The sequence below is a fragment of the Triturus cristatus genome, chromosome 3_1 (genome assembly GCF_964204655.1).
Source record: "Triturus cristatus chromosome 3_1, aTriCri1.1, whole genome shotgun sequence".
Taxonomy (NCBI): domain Eukaryota; kingdom Metazoa; phylum Chordata; class Amphibia; order Caudata; family Salamandridae; genus Triturus; species Triturus cristatus.
Genome location: NC_140583.1, coordinates 58,455,882 through 58,478,203, shown reverse-complemented (window position 1 = coordinate 58,478,203; position 22,322 = coordinate 58,455,882). Strand labels below are relative to the sequence as shown.

The 22,322-nt window shown below is 48.1% G+C and overlaps 1 protein-coding gene across 4 annotated transcripts in view; it reads left to right on the top strand.

The window, feature by feature from the left end:
• TSPAN18 (tetraspanin 18) overlaps positions 1-22,322 on the top strand; it is a 334,803-nt gene that overhangs the window by 15,523 nt on the left and 296,958 nt on the right. The window contains exon 2 of one of the 4 annotated variants that reach the window (XM_085643450.1): positions 15,876-16,072. The exons of the other annotated variants lie outside the window; for them this stretch is intronic. The gene's annotated coding sequence lies outside the window, so the exon portion shown is untranslated. The remainder of the gene's footprint in view (positions 1-15,875; positions 16,073-22,322) is intronic. 4 annotated transcript variants of the gene reach the window in all.

Sequence of the window (22,322 nt, the reverse complement as noted above, 5' to 3'; positions counted from 1 at the left end):
TCCATTCACCGAAATGTGCAGAGACACACGATGAAAAACACCACGACGGTCCCGTTAACAGCGGGACACCCGGTCACCCTAAATATGACCACTGCCCTTACCACTACTGGAGACCTACTCTGGCACACCCCACCAACCGACAGCGCCAGGTGCCCCCTTCAAGGAGCTGTGCGGAAGAAGGTATTACAGAGATCTCAAGGTGCCCCACGACTAGCTCATTCAGTCTAGTTTTCTTTGTATTCGGAGACTTCGACTTTTCTATGCCTAAAGTTAAAAACATAACTAAAAGTTCAAGAAAGCAAATAGTAAAATCAGGGCTTGATAAAAGTAAATAAATGCTTATGAGATAGAGACGAAGGCAGTGCAGAGATGATCAGTGGATCACAACAGAAAAAAAGTTATCTATATATATATTCACTGAAAAAACCATAGGTTTCACACAAGTTATAGTTAGCGGACATTTTACTGATAAAAAACCATTGAAATTCCCCCGTTATAGTTAGTGCAGGCAACTATAACTCACGCGACCGCAATCCTCTGCTGATGCTAATACTGTATTTAGACACTTATTTACCCATGTCTTCTTCCATACATTTTTAGCTATACATATATTACAAATATTTTTTTTTCATAAAGACACATGTCATCAGCAGAGGATTGCGGTCGCGTGAGTTATAGTTGCCTGCACTAACTATAACGGGGGAATTTCAATGGTTTTTTATCAGTAAAATGTCCGCTAACTATAACTTGTGTGAAACCTATGGTTTTTTCAGTGAATTTGCAAGGTTTTTTAAATGCTAATTCCTAACTATAACGTGTGTGAAACCTATGGTTTTTTCAGTGAATTTGTACGTTTTTTTAAATGCTAAGTTACTTTACGCCGTTCGTGGCGTGCGCGCCCACTTTACGCAGTTCGTTCCGTGCGCGCACAGTGAGCACGCGGTGCGCTTCGCGCGCCCACTTTACGCAGTTAGTGCCGTGCACGCATGGTGGGCACGCGGTGCGCTACGTGCACCGCATGCCCACGTTACGCTATATGGGCCATGTACGCACGATGAGCTTCGCGCACCGTCCGCACACGGAGGCCGTATTAGACACATCGTTGTTAATGGTTATCTACAGATTGTCTTTAATCTTCGGGCACCTTTTGCACACGGGGTGATGAAAACGTGGATATTGTTTTTTTTTTAATTTTTTTTTACCGTACGCGTACGGTAAGCGTAATCGGCGATTTTTCGAAAATAATTTTTTTTACATTTTTTGCCTTTTGGGTTCTTTGGGGACACCATAATAATGACTGGGTGGTTGGGAGCTGTCTATCAAGCCGCTTTTATTGTTTTCTGACTTTGTTTTTCCTCCACTCCCCTCAGAGTGCGAGAGAGAAAATGGTGGCCGACACTTCCTGGTTTCGACCGATTCGAATGTTTGCTAAGATCTAAAAGCCAATCAGAATCGCGCTCGCACACGTCACCGTACGCGTACGGTAAGCTTACCGTAAGCGCACGGTAAGCGCACCGTAAGCTGGCTCAGATCTATATATTGATTTAAATGCTATTTTCTCAGGAACTACTGAACAGATTTACACCAGACCTACAAAAGGCACTTCCTTGACCTGAGGACTACCTCTCTGCCAAATTTCAAGTAACTCTGTTCAGCCGTTCGGGCTGTAGCTGTGTGTAGTGGGTTCAGGTGACAGATACGCAGGCTCAGGCTTTAGGAGGTTCTAGGGAGTTTTTATTCAACAGTTTACACAGTAATTCGTTCCCACTTCGGGACAGCTGCCTGGGGTAGGTGTTGCTTCGTTGGATGTCTTCCCGGGTATTCCCTCTTTCTCTTGGCGGTGGCTCGGAAGGGTGGTCCTGGTCTGGTCTCTCCGGTGTATCCGCCCCAAAAGATAAAGGAAAGCAGGTGTCAGACAAACGCTGGGTACTGTGGTGACGTTAGGGCCGGGAGTGAGGGACACCGTGTTGGGGAATAGTTGCGTGCCTAAGTGCTCAGGGGAAGGTGCTGTGATCTGATCGGGGCTGAACTGTCTACAGGCGGCTTTATTCAGAAGCGTTTTCCCTTCCCCACCCACCCCGCAACTTTCCCTCGTACCTGCTCCAGCCACGCTCCTCCCCCGGGAACGTGGCAGGGCGCCTCACGGATACGTTGGCCTCCTGGCTTGTAGGTTTCTCCCCTCGTAGTTGTCACGTCGAGGTGGGTTCTTCCGCCTTCCGTCTGGCCTCCGAGGTCAGCCCGTCTCCTCCACTCCAGCTAAGTCGTTTCCGCTCCCTTCCGCTCGGGCTCGTGCTCCTCCGATGTTCCGAAGTCCGTCTCACGCTCCTCCGCTCTCCTTCTCTCCGACTCCCGCTCCTCCAGTCTCCTTCTCTCCGACTCCCGCTCCTCCAGTCTCCTTCGCTCTCTCTCGACCTCCGGGGAAACGCCGTCCGTCGTTTCTCTTCTCGGACTCTCCTTTGAAGTCCCGCCGATGAAGACGTCATCCGGGGGAGGGGCTTCCACGCAGGGAAACTCCGTCTTAAAGGTATGGTGCTCATCCTCTATCGTCCAATCGAGGCGATTGTACGGAGCCCAGTGGTCCAGCCGGGAATGTCCCTCAGATGCCTGCGTGGTGAGAGAAGGGTTTTTAGCGCAATCAAGTGCCGGACAGTGACAGTCAGGGGTGTTTATGGCACCGCTATCCCCTACCCCGTCACACAGTGTCTAAAGGTCCTATGGAAAAATGCATGGGAAAAACGCGTTTTGGGACCCCCCTTTTTTCTCAGCCCCCGCTTGACGAATCCCCCCCGAGACTTTCAGGGTAGGAGCGGAGCGTAGCGCCCCACCTATTTTGAAAATTTCACGAGGATTCGTCGACCGGCGCCAAAGTTATTCCAAATAGAATGTTGCGGATTTCCTATGGAAACGTGGTCCTAACTATAACTATCTACTGGCGACCGCCAGTAGGTAATATATGTATATATATATTCACCTTTGTGCCCTCTGACATGGTAGTAAAGTTGTGCTGTCTCTTATATATTTTCTTTTATTCTGTTTTTTACTGAACAATCTGGGTACTCCAATTAGTTAAACTACAACCAGATGTGGCCTCCATTCTTGCACAGGGATCGCGTTCACACTCAGTACATTTTCTATTACTATGAGCACTCGTCGCAGTACGCCTTCAGTTCCTGACCCTCATAGGTGCACCCCACTCATTGGTTGCATGCAGTCATGTGGACCTGAAGGACCTCTGTACGTCACCCAGCGGCCCCGAATCTTATCCCGTTCCCCAGGCACCCCCTACTCTGGATCACCGCTTTTCCTGCTGCACAGCGCCAGCCCAGATCTCCGCTCCACTCAGTGACCGTTGATGGTTGGATCCTTCCCCACGCCCTTGCTATATTCATTTGAGCTACAACGTCTGCCGTCATAAGCCAAAGTCATACATATTTGGGCCAGCTGTCTTTTGTCCCAGATAACATGTGCCACCTGGCTACCATAGGGACTTCCTGGCCCACTACCTCAGCCAGTAGCCATACTATCTCTTTCCAGTACTGTTGAATACGGGGGCAGGCTCTTAACGTGTGAATAAAAGGTGCCACTGCCCCCTCCGCTCCGTGTACATACATCAGTATCGCTATGTTTCATCCGGTGTAAGAGTGCTACAGATGTGTGGGATCTGTGAAGTATACATAGCTGTATACGGCGACATTTCGCCCGTATTGCAACCTCCCGAGGGCTCCGGATCGCCTCTGCCCAGTCATCTTCCTTCATTTTACCCCGGTCAGCTTTCCATACCTCTCGGAGTGCCACCAGCGCCTCTTACATTTGAAATAAAATGGTGCAAACAAGTGCCATCATGAAACAACCTCTCTCCTTTCCAGACGTTGTGATGAAGCCATGCGGAAGGGGCTTCAGCAAAGGGTCTCCTTTCTGTCTGCTCACCCCTCTTTGCATCCCACTCTGTCATTTTATTTCTGTTCTACACTGGTTTCTGCTAGGAGCTGCTAACTAGTTCTAAACGAGAACACATAAAACTCGCCTCCCCCTCGAAGACCGGTTCCTGTGCTAAGTTTACTAACATTTGCATTGGAAGATGGTAGAAACCGGGACTGCGGCGGATCCGGGAAGCCTGGTCACCCAATGGTGATGCTTTTGTCTGGTCAATTCCTGTTGTTGTATGTGAGAGGAGAGCTTCATCTGCTTGTCATTTAGCTGGTCTGAGTGTGTGTGGGAAGCTTGCGGAGCTGCTAACAGCATCGTGTTTGTGTGAGAGAAGTGTACATTGATATTGCCTGTGCTGTACCTGCTCGGAGGTCATGTGGAAGGTTTGTTCAGCTGATGCTTGTGTTGTGCCTGTTCTGTTTGTGGGAACATGTGCATCAGAGGGAAGCTTTCGCTGATCATGTCTGTGTTGTAACTGTGCTCTTTGTGTGAGTGAAGCCTGATTTGCTGCTGTCTCTCATGTATGTGCTGTGTAGGTTTGTGTCCCCTGTTCTGCTTGGATGTGTGTTTGTGAAGCCTCTTCTGCTATTCTCTGTGCCTTGTGTCTTCTGTTGTGTGGCTCCTGTTCTACTTGTATGTGTGAGGGAGGCTTGCTCTGCCGCCTGTTCTGGACCTATTGTGTGTTGGCCAGTGAAGTTGCTCTGCTGCTCTCTGTGCCATGTGTGTTGTGTTCTAGTGCCATGCATTTGTGTGAGGGAAGCTTTCTCCACTGCCTATGCTGCACCTATCCAGTGTGTGTTGTTGAGGCTTGCTGTGCCTTGGCTGTATCAGTCCTGTGTGTGTCTGAGAAGCTTGCTCGGCCGCCTGTGCAGTCCCTATTTTGTGTATGTAAGTGTAGCCTACCGCCTGTGCTGTACCTATTGTGTTTGTGAAAGTTTCTCTTCTGCTCTCTGTGCCATGTGTGTTCTGTTCTACTGGTATGCGTTTAAGTGACGGAAGCTTGTTCAACTGCCTATGCTGTACTTATTCTGTGTGTGCTGGTGAACCCTGCCCTGCATCCCTTTGCTGCGTCTATTCTGTGTTTGTGAAAGTTGCTGAGCTCTGTTTTGTACCTGTTTTGTTTGTGTACTTGTGCGTGAGAGGGAATTTTGCTCTCCTGATGTCTGTATTCTACCTGTTATGCTTGCGTGACCCTATGTGAGCAAAGCCTCATTTGCTGCGGTCTGTGCTGTACGTGTTCTGTTGGTGTGTGTCCTGTTCTTCGTGAATGTACGAGGGAAGCTTGCTCCTCTGCCTATGCTGTACCTACTCTCTGTGTGTTGGTGAGGCTTGCTATGCCTTGGCTGTACGAGTCTCGTGTGTGTTGGTGAAGCCTGCTCTGCTGTCTGTGCTGTACATATTCCGTGTGTCAGTCTATCTTGCTATGCCTGGCCCAAACCAGCTGGTGTGTGAAGCTTACTTCACTGCCTATGATGTACCTGCATTTGATGTCTCACTTGAGTCAGCGCATACAATACTTTTGTTAAATTAATGGGGGCTTAGAGCACGCCCATTACTTGCCATTGGTTGACTTCATCATCAGTCTCCTTTCCTTGCTTCTCATTGCTCAGAGCATGCTGGTTTCACTTTCTCTTCATCTGTTAGTCACTTCCATAGCGCATGAACCATGTACTAATTAATTGCTTTATCAGTCCCTCTCCATGCTTGTGCTAGGATTTAGTAACACTTTTTTCAGGGTGCCATATTTCTTTTACAATCTGATCTTAACTAAGTGTTTAATCAATTTATTTGTACACAGTCACACTGATGACGGGCTCCGGGTGGCCCTAGGCTATTACCCTACCTCAAAAAATCTTTTCATGTAGTACTGCTGATAATTGATAATACTGCCGGTGCTAAACTGTTTACTTGATACGGCCCCAGAAGTTTTGAAATTTGAAATATGTGTAGATGGATTTTTATATAAACCGTTTGCAACTAAAGTGCTTTAAGTGAGCAAATCTTTGACAGCGAAGAAGTGTGTCATGGTTAGAGCGTCCACTGAGGGAAAACAGCTCAGCTAGCACTCATATTTTTTTGTAGGTGCTTTTGCATTTATTTTATTTTATTTTGAGAAAAAGAAGCTTCCGCCCATACTCAAGGGAGGCCATTAAGAGTCAAAATGCGCTGGAAATCAATAGGCGTAAATACGTCTGTTAAACGTAACCCTCCTCTCCAGTAAAGCGATCTACACAGCTATGTGTGCAGCCCGTTCAAGGGAGCTGTGGAAGTATGTAAACTTCGGTTGACATGACTTCCTTGTTCGGTTTTTAAATATATATATATGTATTATAATGCAATGCAAGGTTTGTTGGCTTTTTTTTAGCCATGCTGTGCAGCGGTACAACTTCTGTGCAGCATGCCTGAAAGAAAAAAAAGAAAAAAATGCAATGACAGCGCTGGAAGCCTGATAGCCTTTTTTTTCTTCTTTTTTTTCTTTTTTTTTTTTTACTTTCAACCATCTTAACAACATGGCTTAAAAACACATTGACTAAGTTAAATAGAACATGACCAAATCCTGGCATTGGCTCAAAATCCTGTGCTTTTGCGTAAATCACTTAATCCCTCTGTGTCTAGAAAGAAAAAAGGTGTTAAGTTGTCTGCTTCTGTTGTGCAGCCGACACAGTAAGATGATGGGACGCAGCGCTGACATTTTTCATACACTCACCCCCAGTCACTATTCGATCTGGGTTGAATCCAGGAAGCTTGTTTCTGATCCAGGGAGGGCCTGGCCTGGTATTTCGGGCTGGACTGTCCCATGAAGGACAGGGTCAAGACTGATTTGCATATGGCTGGGTCTGAACTCGGGTGGCGAAGTGAGCAACAGTACGATGGATTAAACCCAGATCTGTGACTGGGGGTGAGTGGCTGAAAAATGTCAGCGCTCCGTTCGTTGCTCTGTTGTAAAACCCTCAGTGCCCTTGGGCCTTGGTGTTCTCTAAAACCTCACAAAAAAGTGTTCTCCCTTCCATGTTTGAGCGCTCGCTTACCAGTCATTGCCTTCTTTGTGCATGGTTAGACTCTTCCACGGCATACCTTGTCTGCGAGCAGTGAGCCCTCTCTTGCATTCGTGTGCCCTTTCTTCCATCGCATTAGTACTCCTTTTCAACACTGAGGCCGGGCGTACTAACACTTTGCACCAGGCTTGCCTCTCAAAAGTGGCACAAGTCCGGCACAAAGTGTTGTGCGTGGAATGACTTTGCATTTGAAATTATCCTGAAGTAATGCACAGGAGTACTACGCGCTTCTTTGTGTCAAGGCAGCGTAATGTTGCTTGAATTTGATTTTACCTTGTAAAATAAAAGACAAGGTTTTTGGCAAAACAATAAAAGTTGGTTTAATTAAACACTTCAGCCAAGGGCGCAGTTACAGAAGCAGGTCTGAGGACTGTTTCAAAGTACAATCAATCTGAGCAGGGTTTTATACATTTTTTGGGGTATCATAAAGTACTTCTGACAATCCGTTTTTAGGTCGAGCCTTGGCAGCGCATGCACTGCTCTGCGAGGCATGCTGTATTCGGGTAAACTGTGGCTGTTCATTGGTCAGTAGGCTTAGTAGTCCCTCCTTAGTACCGCCGTGTCTCATTTTGTAACCCCCCATGGCGACACCCCCTGTTGCGTATGTTATTACTCAGTAGGCTTTATTTAAAGCCTCTGAGCACTATTTTCTCAAATAGCTTTGTCTTGCTTGCTGTTGGCAGGACACACTCTTGTTTTTATGTGTATCATGTTAAGCATTGGCATTGATTTTATCAATTTTAATTTCCCCCCCTCTAGCTGTATTTTCAGATACATTATCTAGCTCACACGTCATGACAGTCACATTATTGGGGGCTTGTTGTTCTCCAGTTTTGACTTTAACTACTTTCCTAGTTATTTGCATTCTACCCAATTCGAGGATTACTTTTTTTTACAGCAGGAAACCCACACTTGCAGGAAACTACACCAAAACAATAGAAATATCAAAATGGGCTACAATGACGTGCACAGACCTGTCAACCACTGAGGGAGCCAAGAGAACCAGTTTGTAATCCACTCCTGAATCAGGACAGCTCCATCCTCGCACTTGTCTCTTTGTAAATGGTGCAATGCTTGGATGGCAAGAGTCAAAGTCCCGTTGCTAAGGTCATTGCCAGGGATACATTTGCAGCAGGAAGCACCAATCTTGGAACACACCCATCCCTCGGCAGCAGTTATTAAGTCCAACACATAACGATGTTGCATCATCATGAGGCGGATGGCTCTTACTCTGGGCCGGCTCTAGGGTGGTGCGATCGGTGCCACCGCACCGGGTCCTGGCTTCCTGGGGGCGCTGGGTTTGCAAGTTTAGTATGTTTTTCAAGCACCTGCTGCAGTGTTTCTTTCCTCCTGCAATGTCCAGGCCTCACAAAAATGTGAAGATAACTTGTGTGATTAATTATCTTCCTGGAGAGAGATCAGTGTTTTGTATAGTTGAGGTTTTGACTTATGTGAAGTTAGTGTAGAGGGTTAATATGTCTGCTGCAAAGAATGTGTACCAAGTAGATTACAGAGTGCGTATGATGTAAACAGGTCAGCAGGTTACTGCTTTTAAAAGAGACATATTTTTGTTACTTGCAATTTATAACTTAAAATCCTAATTTTCAACAGTGAGCTATTAACTTTCATCATAGAACTGCATACACACTACAAAGTATACATTAGAACATTGATTAATGTTACATAAAGGGTTAATTTGGCTAGAAATAGATTCTTCTTATTAAAGAAAACTCCCAACTATGCTGTTTCTTTTTCGACTCTGAGTTTGTGCTTCTCCACACCAAGCACTCTTAAACTATACTGCCTACCAGTATGGATGACATGTGACTCCTACACTTTTAGTCCTTTGGCTTTTGTAACATTTCCTATACACGGATTTACACACGTATGATTGATTGTCTCTGTGTGATGTGTGTGTGATGCAAAGTGCTCGGACACCCTACACTGGTATGAGTGGCGCTATATACCTAATTCAATGCATCTGAGTGAGTGTGGTTATGGAGACTTTCTCACTGTTAAAGGGTGCTAGTGAGAGAATCCGTGGTGGAGGTGGTCATTGGGGGGGGCGCCAACAAACATTGTCGCACAGGGCGCCACCAGCGCTAAAGGTGGTCCCGTTCTTACTTCCCGTTTTTTTATTTTGCTAAATCTTTTTATTGCAAGTAAGGTGAACCATAATACGAACACTGTAGCACTGTGTCACAGCCGTGAAAATACAGAAATTAATTCACCCAATCCCCCCCCTCTTTTCTCTTTACCGCATCCTCCTCTGCAGGGTGTCAAACCATATTAACAGTAGCGTGCTTCAAACGGAAAATGTCGGTTTCAGTGTGAGTATTAAGGGTACATAGTCCACTTCGGAAGTCATTCCATTACTCCCATATTTTGGCCCATTTTTTCATGCAGCCCCTCCCCTTTTTGGATTTTTCTCTCTGCCAATATGCACCAATCAATGTATCTTTTTTCCAGTCCCCCAATCGTGACACCCAGGCGGGACCCCATTTTCGTCAATATTTTCTTTGTTCTTCTTTGCTCGCATTAAGGCCACACGCAGTGCTGTTAATCACCTTGAGCATCGCCCACAGTGAAGCAAGGGTATGCACCCTTCCGTGTTCACTTGTGTGTCAGAAAACAGTCTGAATTCTTGTTCAATGTCCTTGTACTGAGCACACTTCTTTGCTAGCAGTACTTTCTCTCTTCTAAGCAGTGTGTGCTCTATTGCTGCACCTCTCTTTTCTGTTTTATCTGAGCGCATTCTCTTCTAGCAGTCGTGCTCTCTTCTAGCAGTCGTGCTCTCTTCTAGCAGTCGTGCTCTCTTCTAGCAGTCGTGCTCTCTTCTAGCAGTGTGCTCTCTTCTAGCAGTCGTGCTCTCTTCTAGCAGGTGTGCTCTCTTCTAGCAGTCGTGCTCTCTTCTAGCAGTCGTGCTCTCTTCTAGCAGTCGTGCTCTCTTCTCTTCTAGCAGTCGTGCTCTCTTCTAGCAGTCGTGCTCTCTTCTAGCAGTCGTGCTCTCTTCTAGCAGTCGTGCTCTCTTCTAGCAGTGGTGCTCTCTTCTAGCAGTCGTGCTCTCTTCTAGCAGTCGTGCTCTCTTCTAGCAGTGTGCTCTCTTCTAGCAGTCGTGCTCTCTTCTAGCAGTCGTGCTCTCTTGCAGCACTGCGCGTTTCTGGCGGTATGCACTCTCTTCCTGCAGGGCGCATACTCTCATAGCAGGGCGCACCCTTTTCCAGCAGTGCTTACTCTCTTCCAGCAGAGCTCTCTCTTTCACCGGGGCAAAAACTATTCCAGCAGTGCGCACTCTTTTCTAAGCTGCGTGCGCTCTCTCGTCCAGCAGTGCACACTCTTCCAGCAGGGCACACTCTCTCCCATTTGGGCACATTATCTTCCAGCTGTGCACACTCTTCCAGGTGGAAGAGAGGGCGCCCTCTCTTCCACCTCGTCCCACTCTTCCAGCAGTGCGCACTCTCTTCCACCTGCCTGCGCTCTCTTCCAGCTGTGCCCACTCTTCCACCGGGGCGCCCTCTCTTCCACCGGGGCGCCCTCTCTTCCACCTCATCGCACTCTCTTCCAGCAGTGCGCACTCTCTTCCACCTGCCTGCGCTCTCTTTCAGTGGGGCACACTCTCTTCCACCTCATCGCACTCTCTTCCAGCAGTGCGCACTCTCTTCCACCTGCCTGCGCTCTCTTCCAGTGGGGCACACTCTTCCAGCGGTGCGCACTCTCTTCCAGCGGGGCGCATTGTATGTGACTTCCCGCTTGCTTGAGAACAGGGTTAGGAGTAAAGTGATTTTCAACCAGTACAAAAAGTCGAAGTGGTGAGGAGGGGATTGGAGGTTGACGGGGTTGTGGCGTCCATTCGTGCAGGGCGAGTGCTTAGACCGTGAGGCCAAAGCTGTTCCTAGAGCGTGAGTTTTTCTGGGTCTCCTGTACTCTTTCCGCTCCCACCTGCACGGGGGTCGTGACCCTTGAACATCTGACCAGGTATCCCCTCGGACTCTAAAGTCCCTCACAGTTGCTCGGACTAGACTTTCAGCGCTGAGAAGTATCAGAAAGATACGCGCAGCGCTTTATGAACCTTCTCTGAATGCATCGATTTCCTTGGGCGTGCGCTACCTCGGGTCGTTGCTTGCTGTCGCCCCCACGAGGACAATCCGTTCGTGGGGCTGGAGAGAAGTGTGTGTGTGGGGGGGGGTTACCGATTTGCACCCCCGTTTCACTGCGACCTTTAACTTGCTGAAGCGGACTTGTGATGAGGCTTTTATTGTCCGTCGCTTCAAACTTCCCGCGGCTTCCGTCCTCGCGCGACCCCACAGCATCCTCCGGATAATTGGCCCCGGAGATGTTTACCAGACAGATGGTGCATGGCTTCGCCCATCAGGGGCTCTCCAGGCTAGAAGTGGTGGGCGCGCATTATCCTCTCCGCCCCCACCCCCTCCCCACGCAGAGCTGTAGTGTGAAATGTTGGATGAGATGCCGAACACCGCGAGGTCCGTGACTGCTCCGCCTTTCAACCTACTCTGCTGTAGCCAGAATACAGAAGTAGCTGCATGAACCCCGTGGATATCTAGCTGTGCCCACACCGCCTTGAAGATGGTGGCACGGGCCATAGGTGGATGACGTGTCACCACTCGTACCCGCCCCAGCTCCCAAGCATATCGCCAACCTTTGGTATATCTTCACAGGATTGGTGGTGGGGGGGGGGGGGGGGGGGGGGTCCGGGATAAGTTCGGCCGTGTCCTTCTTGCTGGTGGGGTGGGGTGGGAGGGGGCGCAGGGTGAATGCTCTATTTGCCAATAATATTATTAAACTCAAGTGTAGGGTCCCTGGTTTTCCTTGGGAGCCGGTGGACTACCTGGTGTTGCCCCACATCATGCCTCGGACTTCCCCCACCCAACACTTCCAGTCTCCTTATCTCATGAACACCAGGGTAGCAGCTCTTGATTCAACATCATACCTCTTTCTTCCACCCCCCTACACTTCCTGTCTCTACCTCTTTCTTCCACCACCCTACACTTCCTGTCTCTTTACCTCTTTCTTCCACCCCCCTACACTTCCTGTCTCTTTACCTCTTTCTTCCACCACCCTACACTTCCTGTCTCTTTACCTCTTTCTTCCACCACCCTACACTTCCTGTCTCTTTACCTCTTTCTTCCACTCCCCTACACTTCCTGTCTCCTTATCTCATGAATGGTTTGTGACCAGGTGATGTACCTGTCCGAAGGGTTCTGAGATCTCTGTTGTAGCTGAGAGGGGGTGTTATTAAGGTGCCGCCCGGCCACAGGGGGTGTTAGGCCATCCACTTCCGGTTTCCCCGACAGTTTCCCGGTGCACCCTCCTGACACTAGTGCTGGACTACTGACACTCTACAAACACATCACAATAGGGCCGCTTGAACGCGGAGGACGTGTCCAATGTTAAAACGTGTGTCCTCACACCAGGCTCTCACAAAGAGTAAGGACTGAAATCGGAGAGACGTGTATGTGAGGTGGCAGAGAAACAAAAAGCGGACTACAAATAAAAGGCCAGGGTGTCTGCACATGCTCGGACTAGGCACATCAACCTCACACAGCATGGAGGCGCCGGACGAGAGGCGGAGCCCTGAGTTGTGATTCAGGGTGGGTTACAATGAAGCAAGGTGTTTGTGAGGGGTGAACCCCATCCTGTGAGGATGATGTCTGAAGAAGGGGAGGTTCAGCTCCTTTCTGAATTCTTTAGGGTTGGGCAGTTCTGATGGAGCTGCTGTTCCAGGTCCTGGGGGCACACATGGAGAAGGCCTGCCTGTTGTTTCCGCTCTTCCATGCAGCCTTGAATGAGAAAGCTTTCGGAAACACTCAGAAGTACATTCATCCTTGTTAAGTTAGAGAGTGGTATTAATAACAAAAAGTTTCATGCTCTAAACACCACAGGGAGGTTTCAATCCATAGGCTTTATTCCATACGTTAGAGGAAAGCCTTTTAGTTTCAGACACGCTCCAATGATATATGCTTTTGGCACAGCGTGTTTGTTAATTGTACCCACCTTAATACTAGGGCCCTTCCAATCCTCTAGAAATTTGGAATAATTCTCCTGGACCGGATGGACAGACTTCATTTTCCATCTTTTTCATTCTGGTAAGCTAATGTCGAATAAGCTTATTTTTAGGCCATCTACTGTCCACATTCTTTGATGAATTCTTATTTTCAAGCACATTTTTGCACCTTAATGTGTACATGTGGCACCATCCTGATGAAGACCCATTGGAGTTATTCAATATTAAGGGGTTGAAACACTGACTATATTTTGGACTGCCATTTTTGAACCCTAAACAATTGGGTGAAATTCTGTGTTGCAAATTTACCTGATATACATTTCAAAAAAAATATAGGCGTCATCTTACATTTCAAGTGTACCAGAGCTATTTTTTCCCCGTTATGTTTCAGTTTACTATCTCACAAGCACTGTGCCTTCACTATGCACCTATTACTATTAGCACCTCGTCAATTGCGGTGTATTTATGATACAATGTCTATTACAGCATGACCACTAGGATGAATTATAATTGATTTTTAATTCATCCGCATTGGACTTTTGTTGTTTATTAGAAGGAATCTTCTGTCTGAAGAGGAGGCCCCTCAACTCTGGAACTTAAAAAGGCTTCACAAACCTCTTATTTAGTCTTTAAGAACCAGTGTTTTTTAATTGAAGCTTACCAGACAGTGCAGCTGTTTGGTTTGCTAAAGGCATCTTGGGGACATTCGGAAAGCTTCCCTATGAATGCATTACATACAATTGGCTTTGTGGTTTGTAACTCACATTTTCTGGCTTTCTATTTGCTGGCTCTATTTGTTTTAGGCTGTCCAGCTCGAGTGTGTCCCTCCCTTGCCTAAATTCTATTTGCTGTATTCTCCCACCTATACTGATTTATGTAAACAGGCCTTTAAATCTTGTTTTTATCTTGTCACATTTGCTGTGTGTTCAGAGTCAGAAGACAAATGTCAGGCTCTGTCTTCCAGGGAGCTTGGTGTTTACTTTTCTTTCTCTGACTTCCAAGTGAGAGAATTTATGTGACAATCATGCTGGCTACTGGGGAAATACTTGAGGAAGGCTGTACAATGTTATGTTTTTTTCTAGCACACCACAAAGCGTACTTGTCTGTAAATACACATGAAGATATTTCAGAATATATCAGAACTAGAAATGCGCAAATTAAGCAATTTTTTTGTAACTCTGGAGTGTGGTGGACACAAATATTTTAATACGATCCAAACAAATCAATACACTAGAGGATGATATTTCCACGCTATTTTTTGTGCTCTGTATACCTTTATCAGTAAAACTGTTTGTGTGTGTAAATGGAATTGTCATTTCAATTGAAGATATGTTGTCTGTAATGTCAGTGTACTACCACAGCATGCATATTCCACTCTACGCACTCCACTCTACTGCGCACCACTCCACACTGCGCCACTGTACGCCAAACTCAATCACTGCGCTCTTCTCTGCCCCACTCCACTCTACGCTAGTTCACTCTATTCCTCTCTATTCTACAGCACTCTACTCTGCCAGATCACTCTACTCCACGAGACTCTACTGCGCACCACTCCACACTGCGCCACTGCTGCACCCTTCGCCACTCCACTCCACTCTACGCCACTCCACTCTATGCCACTCCACTCTATGCCACTTTTGTTTGCAGCACTACATTCTAAGCCACTGCACTGTAAACCACTGCACTCTACTCTGTACTGCTCCACTCTATGTCTGTGCACTCCATAGCAGCCCATTCTACACCACTCTAATCTACTCTACCCCACTTTACTCTAGTGTGCACCACTCCACTCTACTCTGAAACAATCTACTCTACGCACTTGCAGTCGGCACCATTACGCTCAGTGCCACTTCACTGTACTCTGCGCCATCGCTCTTTATGCCACTGTACTTCAAAACCAATGCTCTCTTTGCCACTGTACTCTAAGCCACTCTACGCTACTATACTGTACTCTGCAACACTTTATGCCACTGCCCTCTGCGCCATTGTACTCTGTCACTGCATTCTATCCACTCTATTCTACTCTGCACCATTGTACTCTACTCTGTGCCACTCTACTCTGTGCCACTCTGTGTGCCAGTCTACCCTGTTCCACACCCCTGCACTCCATGACAATCTACTCTGCACCACTGCACTCTAAGCCACTGCATGCTACGTCACCACTCTAATCCACTCCTCTCTCCTTTATACCACTCACTCTTAGCCGTGCCGAAGAGTAGCCACGCCGGTGTACAACAGGGCTAAAACATATTGGCAAAGCCAATAGCTCCTGCATAGGCAAGACCTATTGGCTTTGCCAATGCTTCTTTAAATAATGTATATATACGCCAGGGTCTGTGGAGTACATGATAGCCCGTTCTGCTTCACTGTAATATGAAAGCAACAGATGGCGAGCCATCGTCTGGCCTCCTCTGGCCTTTTTCCCGCCTCTTTTTTTTTTTTTTTCTTCAGCTTTTGAGCTCGCTCCGTTACTCTCCTCTCTCTCTTCCCCCATTCTCTGTTTATTCTTCTTCTCTCACCATTCATTCGCACTCCTTATTCTCGCCTTACTTTTCGCATTTCCCTTTTCCTTCCCACTTTCTCCCTTTCTCCCCCTAAGTCTTCGAGAATGTTCTTGTCAAACAGGCCTGGCCGCAGGCGCCTTTTCAGTCTTTGAAACTCTTTTCTCTGAAGGTGTTTTCATCTCTGCGGTAGTTCCACAATTACAATATTTTGGTATCAGTTTGGCAGTCCTTAGTGTATGGCGCTAGTCCCAGCTCGGCGTCTTTACTGAAAAAAATAGGATTTCTAATTTCTGGCTCAAGGGAGGGAGAAACAGTGTCTGTCCATGAATGGTGCCCATTTCTTTTCTTTTTTTTTTTTTTACCCAGAGTACAGATTTTGGACCATATGTGCAGATAATGAGTCAAAGCCGATATAGCGTCAACAGATGCGACGGGGGAGAACTGTTTGCACCATAAGGGAAGGGCGCCGGTTGGACCCTGAGCGCGGGCCCCCTGCTGCAAACCTTCCCACCCACCCCCACCCATACACAATTAGCCGGCGTCTGACTGATGGAGTAAATGTGGTAAGTGCCCAGTAAACCCACAAGCAGCTTCAAGGCACCCCTGCCTTACATGCTGGTAAAGGGTGCACAGGGATGCTCAGAGTCACACAGTGTTACGAATGGCGAAGCTGGGACTTTCCTTTGGCCTGGCAGTCGTCGTTTCTTGTTGAGGGTGCTATGCACTTTGGTACCATTAATACGGTTGTGATGTGCTGTGAGAGTCTGGGGGCGCTTCCTGGTTATGGGGTTCTTCTTGACAGTGGTGAAAGTGGGCTATGGATTTGGTATTTGCTTATTTTTACTGTTTAAACATAATTTTTTTAACCCCAGGTTAAAGACTTTAAAAAAAAAAAAAGCCTTTAGTCATTCTGCAGATACCTATTGGCTTTATCAATCTGATCCTGAGATTAGACGCGTTGCCTTCTTGTCTGGTTTAGAATTAGTTTTCTTGTGGTTTATTGAGCATCTTAACACCAGTGCCCGGAGACCCATTTGAAGTGGTGAAGCGATGTCTGTACTTTTACTTAGAGCTGATTATTGATGAGTGAGTTGGCAGTAATGTTGAAGAGTCTGAAGAAAACAATGGTTGGAAATGCTTGAATCACTCTTAATCAGTGGCAATAACTTTGTGCACTATTTGATTCCACCATTTTTTCACTCACTGTGCCATTATAGGCTGGATACAACCATATGCAAACCAGTTTTGGTTGGCCCCGTCTCAACACTGAAAGCCTAGACCAGTTAGGCCCTGCTTTGTGAACCGGAGCATAAGCTAAACCAATGTGTTTCGGCCTTTTGGGCATCTCACAGGGCCTTCAGCCTACTGGTAACACACTATTAGTTCGGGCCGCACGGCTTTAGAGCAGTGCTCCTTTGCAGCTCATGAGGGACCTGTATTGTTTCTTCAGCTTCATTCATCCATCAATGGTGCAAAGGATTTTTAAACTGATTCCACAGGAGCTATGTGGTACAACTTTTTGTTTTTGTACATTTTATGGTGACATTAAAATATAATGGTTCATTGTCACCTTATCGCCAACGCAGAACAATATGTCGTATATTGCCTTGCGTATCACAGATGACCCGCTCGATTACCTTTCTCATTAACCTGTGGAGTGGAACCCAAAGCTCCGGACGGTTTGAAAAAAATAGGGCGTGATGAGGGTAAGGGAAGGGCATGATGGGATATAATAGGGGTGGATGTGAGGTGTGATGGGGTATGGGAAGGGCATGCTGGGATACGGTAGGGGTGGGTAAGGGAAGAGCATGATGGGATTTGGTAGGGGTGGCTTTGCTGTGTGATGAGGTAAAGGAAGGACATGCTGGGATATGATATGGGTGGCTGTGATGTATGATGGGGTAAGGGAAGGGTGTGCTGGGATACGGTAGCAGTGGCTGTGCGGTGTGATTGGGTAAGGGAAGGGCGTGCTGGGATACGGTAGGGGTGCCTGTGCGTCTGACACCACAAGGCAGTCAGGCCTCTCAGCCCAGCACAAAGGCAACACCCAGCAGCCACTCGCCAGGACAGAAGTCGCCCACACAAGCACCGGTGAGTCGTGCAGGATGCGTGGTGCGCACTCATGGCCGCTTCACTACTCGGCGGGCCCAGTCAGCCCAGGTGCACAGTGTTAATTGCGGGGTCGGAAGTCAATGCAGTCATCGACACGAGCACATCAGTCACCGTCATGGGGATCCAGCAGTATAACAAACTAAGGCCCAAACCGGAACTCTGGCCTTTAAAGACGAAGATCTTCACATATGGGAGTGACATACCCTTACCGCTCCGAGGCAAGATGATGGTACCCAGCTGATCTGGAGACGCCCAAATCACAATTGACGTTCACGTCTTCAACCAAGAGGCCGACACACTATTGAGCAGCCATGCAGCAGAAGACTTAGACCTTGTAACGTTGGCAAGGAGCGTGCAGGCCGTCCAGACGAAAGACCTGCTCGACCAATTTGAAGACCTCTTCAAAGGGCTAGGGAGTATACGGAAAGCTCCAATCAAGCTGCACATAGACCAGACTGTCAAGCCAATGGCATTGAGGCACAGGAAGGCTCCCTTTCCACCTCCGACCCATAGTGGAAGAAGAGCTGCAAAAACTAGAGGACCTGGGGGTCATAGAGAAATTCTCTGGCCCACACCATGGGTGTCCCCCATAGTAATCGCCAAAAAACCCTCCAACCAGGAAAATGAAGACTCTGCATAGACATGCGCCTCCCTAACAAGGCCATTCGGCACGAACGCCACATAACACCGACGATGGATGATATCGTCGCTGACTTAAATGGGTCCAGGTAGTTTTCAAAACTGGACCTGAACGCCGGTTGTCATCAACTGGTGCTTGCCAAAGAAAGCAGGTATATCACCACGTTCAGTACCCATCTAGGACTCACTGTTGGCATATCATCAGCCGCCAACATTTTCCAAAATACAGTCCAAGAGATCCTGGTCGGACTGCCCGGCGTGTTAAATGTTACTGATGACATCCTCATCCACTTACAGACCGCCGAAGAACACTACAAGCACCTGAGGGCCACGCTTCAAAGATTCCAAGACCATGGGGTCACTCTGCACAGAGAAAAGTGCCTGCTATTCCAGCAACGGATAGAATTCTTCGGATACACTTTCACACTGGAAGGAATCCAGGTTGACCCTCGGAAGTCCCTGGCCATCAAGAATGCGCCGGCGCCACTATCAATAGTGAAAGTGCGCAGTTTCCATGGGATGGCGACACATTGTGGCTGCTTCGTTCCGGACCTGGCCACCATCGCCGAGCCCCTCCGAAACCTCACTTGCACTGATACCATGTGGAAGTGGCTCTTCAAGCAGTGAAGAACGCTCTCCTTGACCACACAACCCCGGTATGCTTCAACCCGGCCAAGCGAACAGAGATATTGGTGGATGCCAGCCCAGTCGGCCTGGGGGGAGTCCTCACCCAGGAGCAAGAGCCAGGTCAGTGGGCCGCCCTAGCCTATACATCAGGTACCTTGGGCATTAATGTTCAATGGGACCCGCCGCGACGACCTCCCCACCGCCCCAGGGTGGACACCCCCTCCGTTCGATGAGGAAGGTGCCCTCGGGAGGAGGGAGAAGCAGAACCTAACAGCCAGTCAGACAAGGAGGGCCGTGTCTCGCCAGCTCCATGGAGAGGACACTGTAATCCTGAGAGACCGGAGGCCTGGCGGCAAGTTTCGGACTCGCTATGAGCATGGGTACTGGACTGTAAGGGCTGTAAAAGGACCATTGACAGGAGTCCGGGAGCCAAGTGTAAGGTGTGCTTATTTGCCGCGACCCTACACGCAGCGCGCCCGCGCTTATCTAGGCGCTAGGGCAGGGGTCACAACACCCATGTCGATCAAAGTTGCAGATTTTAAAAGGCCTTTAAATACACACATTACTGGAGCTTCTATGGTGAGCGTCTTCCCAGGAGCCCTTCAGACCGGGTCTGACCCTCGTGTAGATTTCATTCCGGCTTCCAATCCAAAGTCGCTTCCTATTTTGAGTAAAGCTCCCAGACTTTAGTCGAACACCTGCAGGCACTCCAGCTGCTGCCCTGCCGTGAATTATGTAGGAATTATGCAGGCCTCTGAGGACAGTCTGAGGCCTCTGAGGACAGTCCAGACTTCACACACGAGGGCTCCCGACTGCTTCAAGACAGTTCATGAACTGCCGTGAACAATGCACAATTTCGGTTTTTCATGCCATATATTACCTGAAACAAATCGCCTGATTTCCACCCAAAGTAGCATTGATGGGTTGAGGAAAAGAGCGCCGTTTAACGTTCCACCTTCCAGCAGACGGAGCCTCGCTGGTCTGTGTGTTGTTGGGGCATTACAAAGGCCACGTCTGAGAGCTTGAATCTAATTGGACAGAGGGCAGCCGACCGTTAACGGAGGATTACTTCACACTTAGGAATTTTCACTTAATCAGAAAGCTGATCCGAAGACATGTCCAGCAGGCGCTGCAGAGATTAGCAGAGGGGGAAAAGAACTTGTGTGCAGCAAGGCGCTGCCAGGAAATGGGGGCGGGGTGCTCTGAGGAAGGCACAGTGAAGGGGGTTAGTGGGTGGTGGGTGGCACGGTGAAAAGTGTAGCGTGGACAGTGACATATGTGGGCCTTGCAGTAAATGAATGAATAAATGAATGAGTACTTTATTTTATGATTAATTAAAATCTTTCAAATTAACCAAAAAAACGGTGAGCATTAGACCAGCAAAATGCATTCTACATAAAACCAATAATGGCAACATTCGTATATGATTAAAATTGCGTTGCAAAAGCTCTTGAGTGGGGGTTAAGATGGAAGGCCTGGTAAAGTGAGACAGTAGACATAGTTTTCGATAGGGAAAAGGAAGGAAGGGGGGGGCGCAAACTAAGCTTTACAGTGTTTCATCGCAAGAGGTTACACACTATAGCGGTCCAGTGCTCGCAGGACTGTGCCAGTATACAAAGATCCTCTGGGCAGGCACAGTGGGGCCTTGCAGTACGTATAGTGCGTGTGATATGTCCAGGGCACCTATATGCAGGAACGTGTTTATGTGAGCAAGTAACACATATGGTGTGTGCGATCTGTAAGGAACATGTGTATATATATGGAGTTGGTGATACATAGGTGTCTTTAAGCACAAGGAGCCTGCAGGGGCGGCTCCTCCGCTAGGGCGGAGTAGTGTCGCCCCACTGCTTTCTCGCAGTGCGAGAACTCAAAGAATAAAGTGGTAATAACTTTTGTTATTACCATTTTATGTTTGCTTTGCGGGTGGGTAGGTGGGCTGGGCTGGGCTGCTCTCTCAGCAGGGGAGGAATGGTTTTCCCACCCCTGAGTGCACAAAGACTGTTTGGTCGGCCCTCTTGGGCCGCCCAAACCAGTCATGCCCACTCTGCCCTTCTCATGGAGAACATGCCAACCCCTCTAGCCCCTGGTTGCAGCGCTGTGTCACTGCGCTCCAAACCAATCACAATGCTGCATACAGGGTTGTGATTGGCTTAGGAGCAGGACCCTGGCTGCATGCTTCCTGTTCCAGTTGGAAGCAGGAGCGCAGGAGCAGTGAAGACTCGGGACCAGGCGGAAAGGTAGGTTTACATTTTTTTTTTTTATGTATTATGACCTTGGGCGACCTCCCACCCACCCTCCACCCGCGAGCCATGCCAGCTGCTACTGGGAGCCTATTATCTATGTAGGGCAGTGTTATATACATAGCATATGTGATGCATAGGGGAAGTGTAGAATGTTATGCAGACGTAGGCATGTGAAACTGTCCCTATATGTCACATGATACTAAACTTGTGTTATTTCATAGAAACACACACAAACACACACACACACACACACACACACACACACACACACACACACACAGAGTTAAACTGCAGAGTCAGCAGTTTTTAGACAGACTGGACGCTGCCAGCGGGGCCTGGACCATTGGATATTTTCTCACAGTGGAGACCGTTCAATGACTGGTCTTTGAGTGCAGCTCGTGTCATTCCTAGCAGGCTCTCTCTTTTTTTCTCCTCGATGCTAGGTGAACTAAATGCTAAAGGAATTGTGTGATGAGCACAGCTGAACCCACCTCAGTGACTGGGTGCTTCTCCTCTTCCTCGTGGGATACAGATGTGCAACTTGATAGCTGGACACTACAGATGCTCAAAGATGTGCAGCCGGTTGCTTCTCGCTTCCCATAAAGACTGGCATGTGGGTCTTTGGTCCATGATGAGACCGATGACTGTGGCGGCGATGAGGGCAGTCTCGGTGCTGTGGGTAGGTTCAAATCCTGATTCGGATGGGTCAGGACGAGGTTGTCGTTGAGGTGGTCGGCTTGTCTCTTGTTGATCAGTTTCCCTAGGACGCTCGCTGTGTAGAGCAGCTGGGAGATGAGTCTGTAGTTTTCTGGCGTGGTTGGATCCGCTGTAGGATTGTTCGGTAGTGGCCGGATAGTGGTGTGTTTCCAGGTGTCTGGGAAGGTAGTTGTTGTGAGGGAGTAATCGAGGATCAGGGTGATAGTGACACAGATTTGCTTAAATCTTTCAGATACGGTGAAGTGCGGGTAAGGGATTTGTGGGACTTCTGAGTGGATGGAGTGCATGGTGGCAGTGGTTTCCTTGGGAGTGATGGTGAGCCGACAAGTCAGGGTAGTGTCTGGTGTGTTCTCTTGCTAGACTGAAGGAGTCCAGTTGAGGTGCAAAGTTGTCTTACATTGTGCTTATCTTGTTGTGGAAGTAAGGAGCTTCTCAGACTGGGCCATGGTTTGTGTCGTTCTCAATTGGGGAAGGT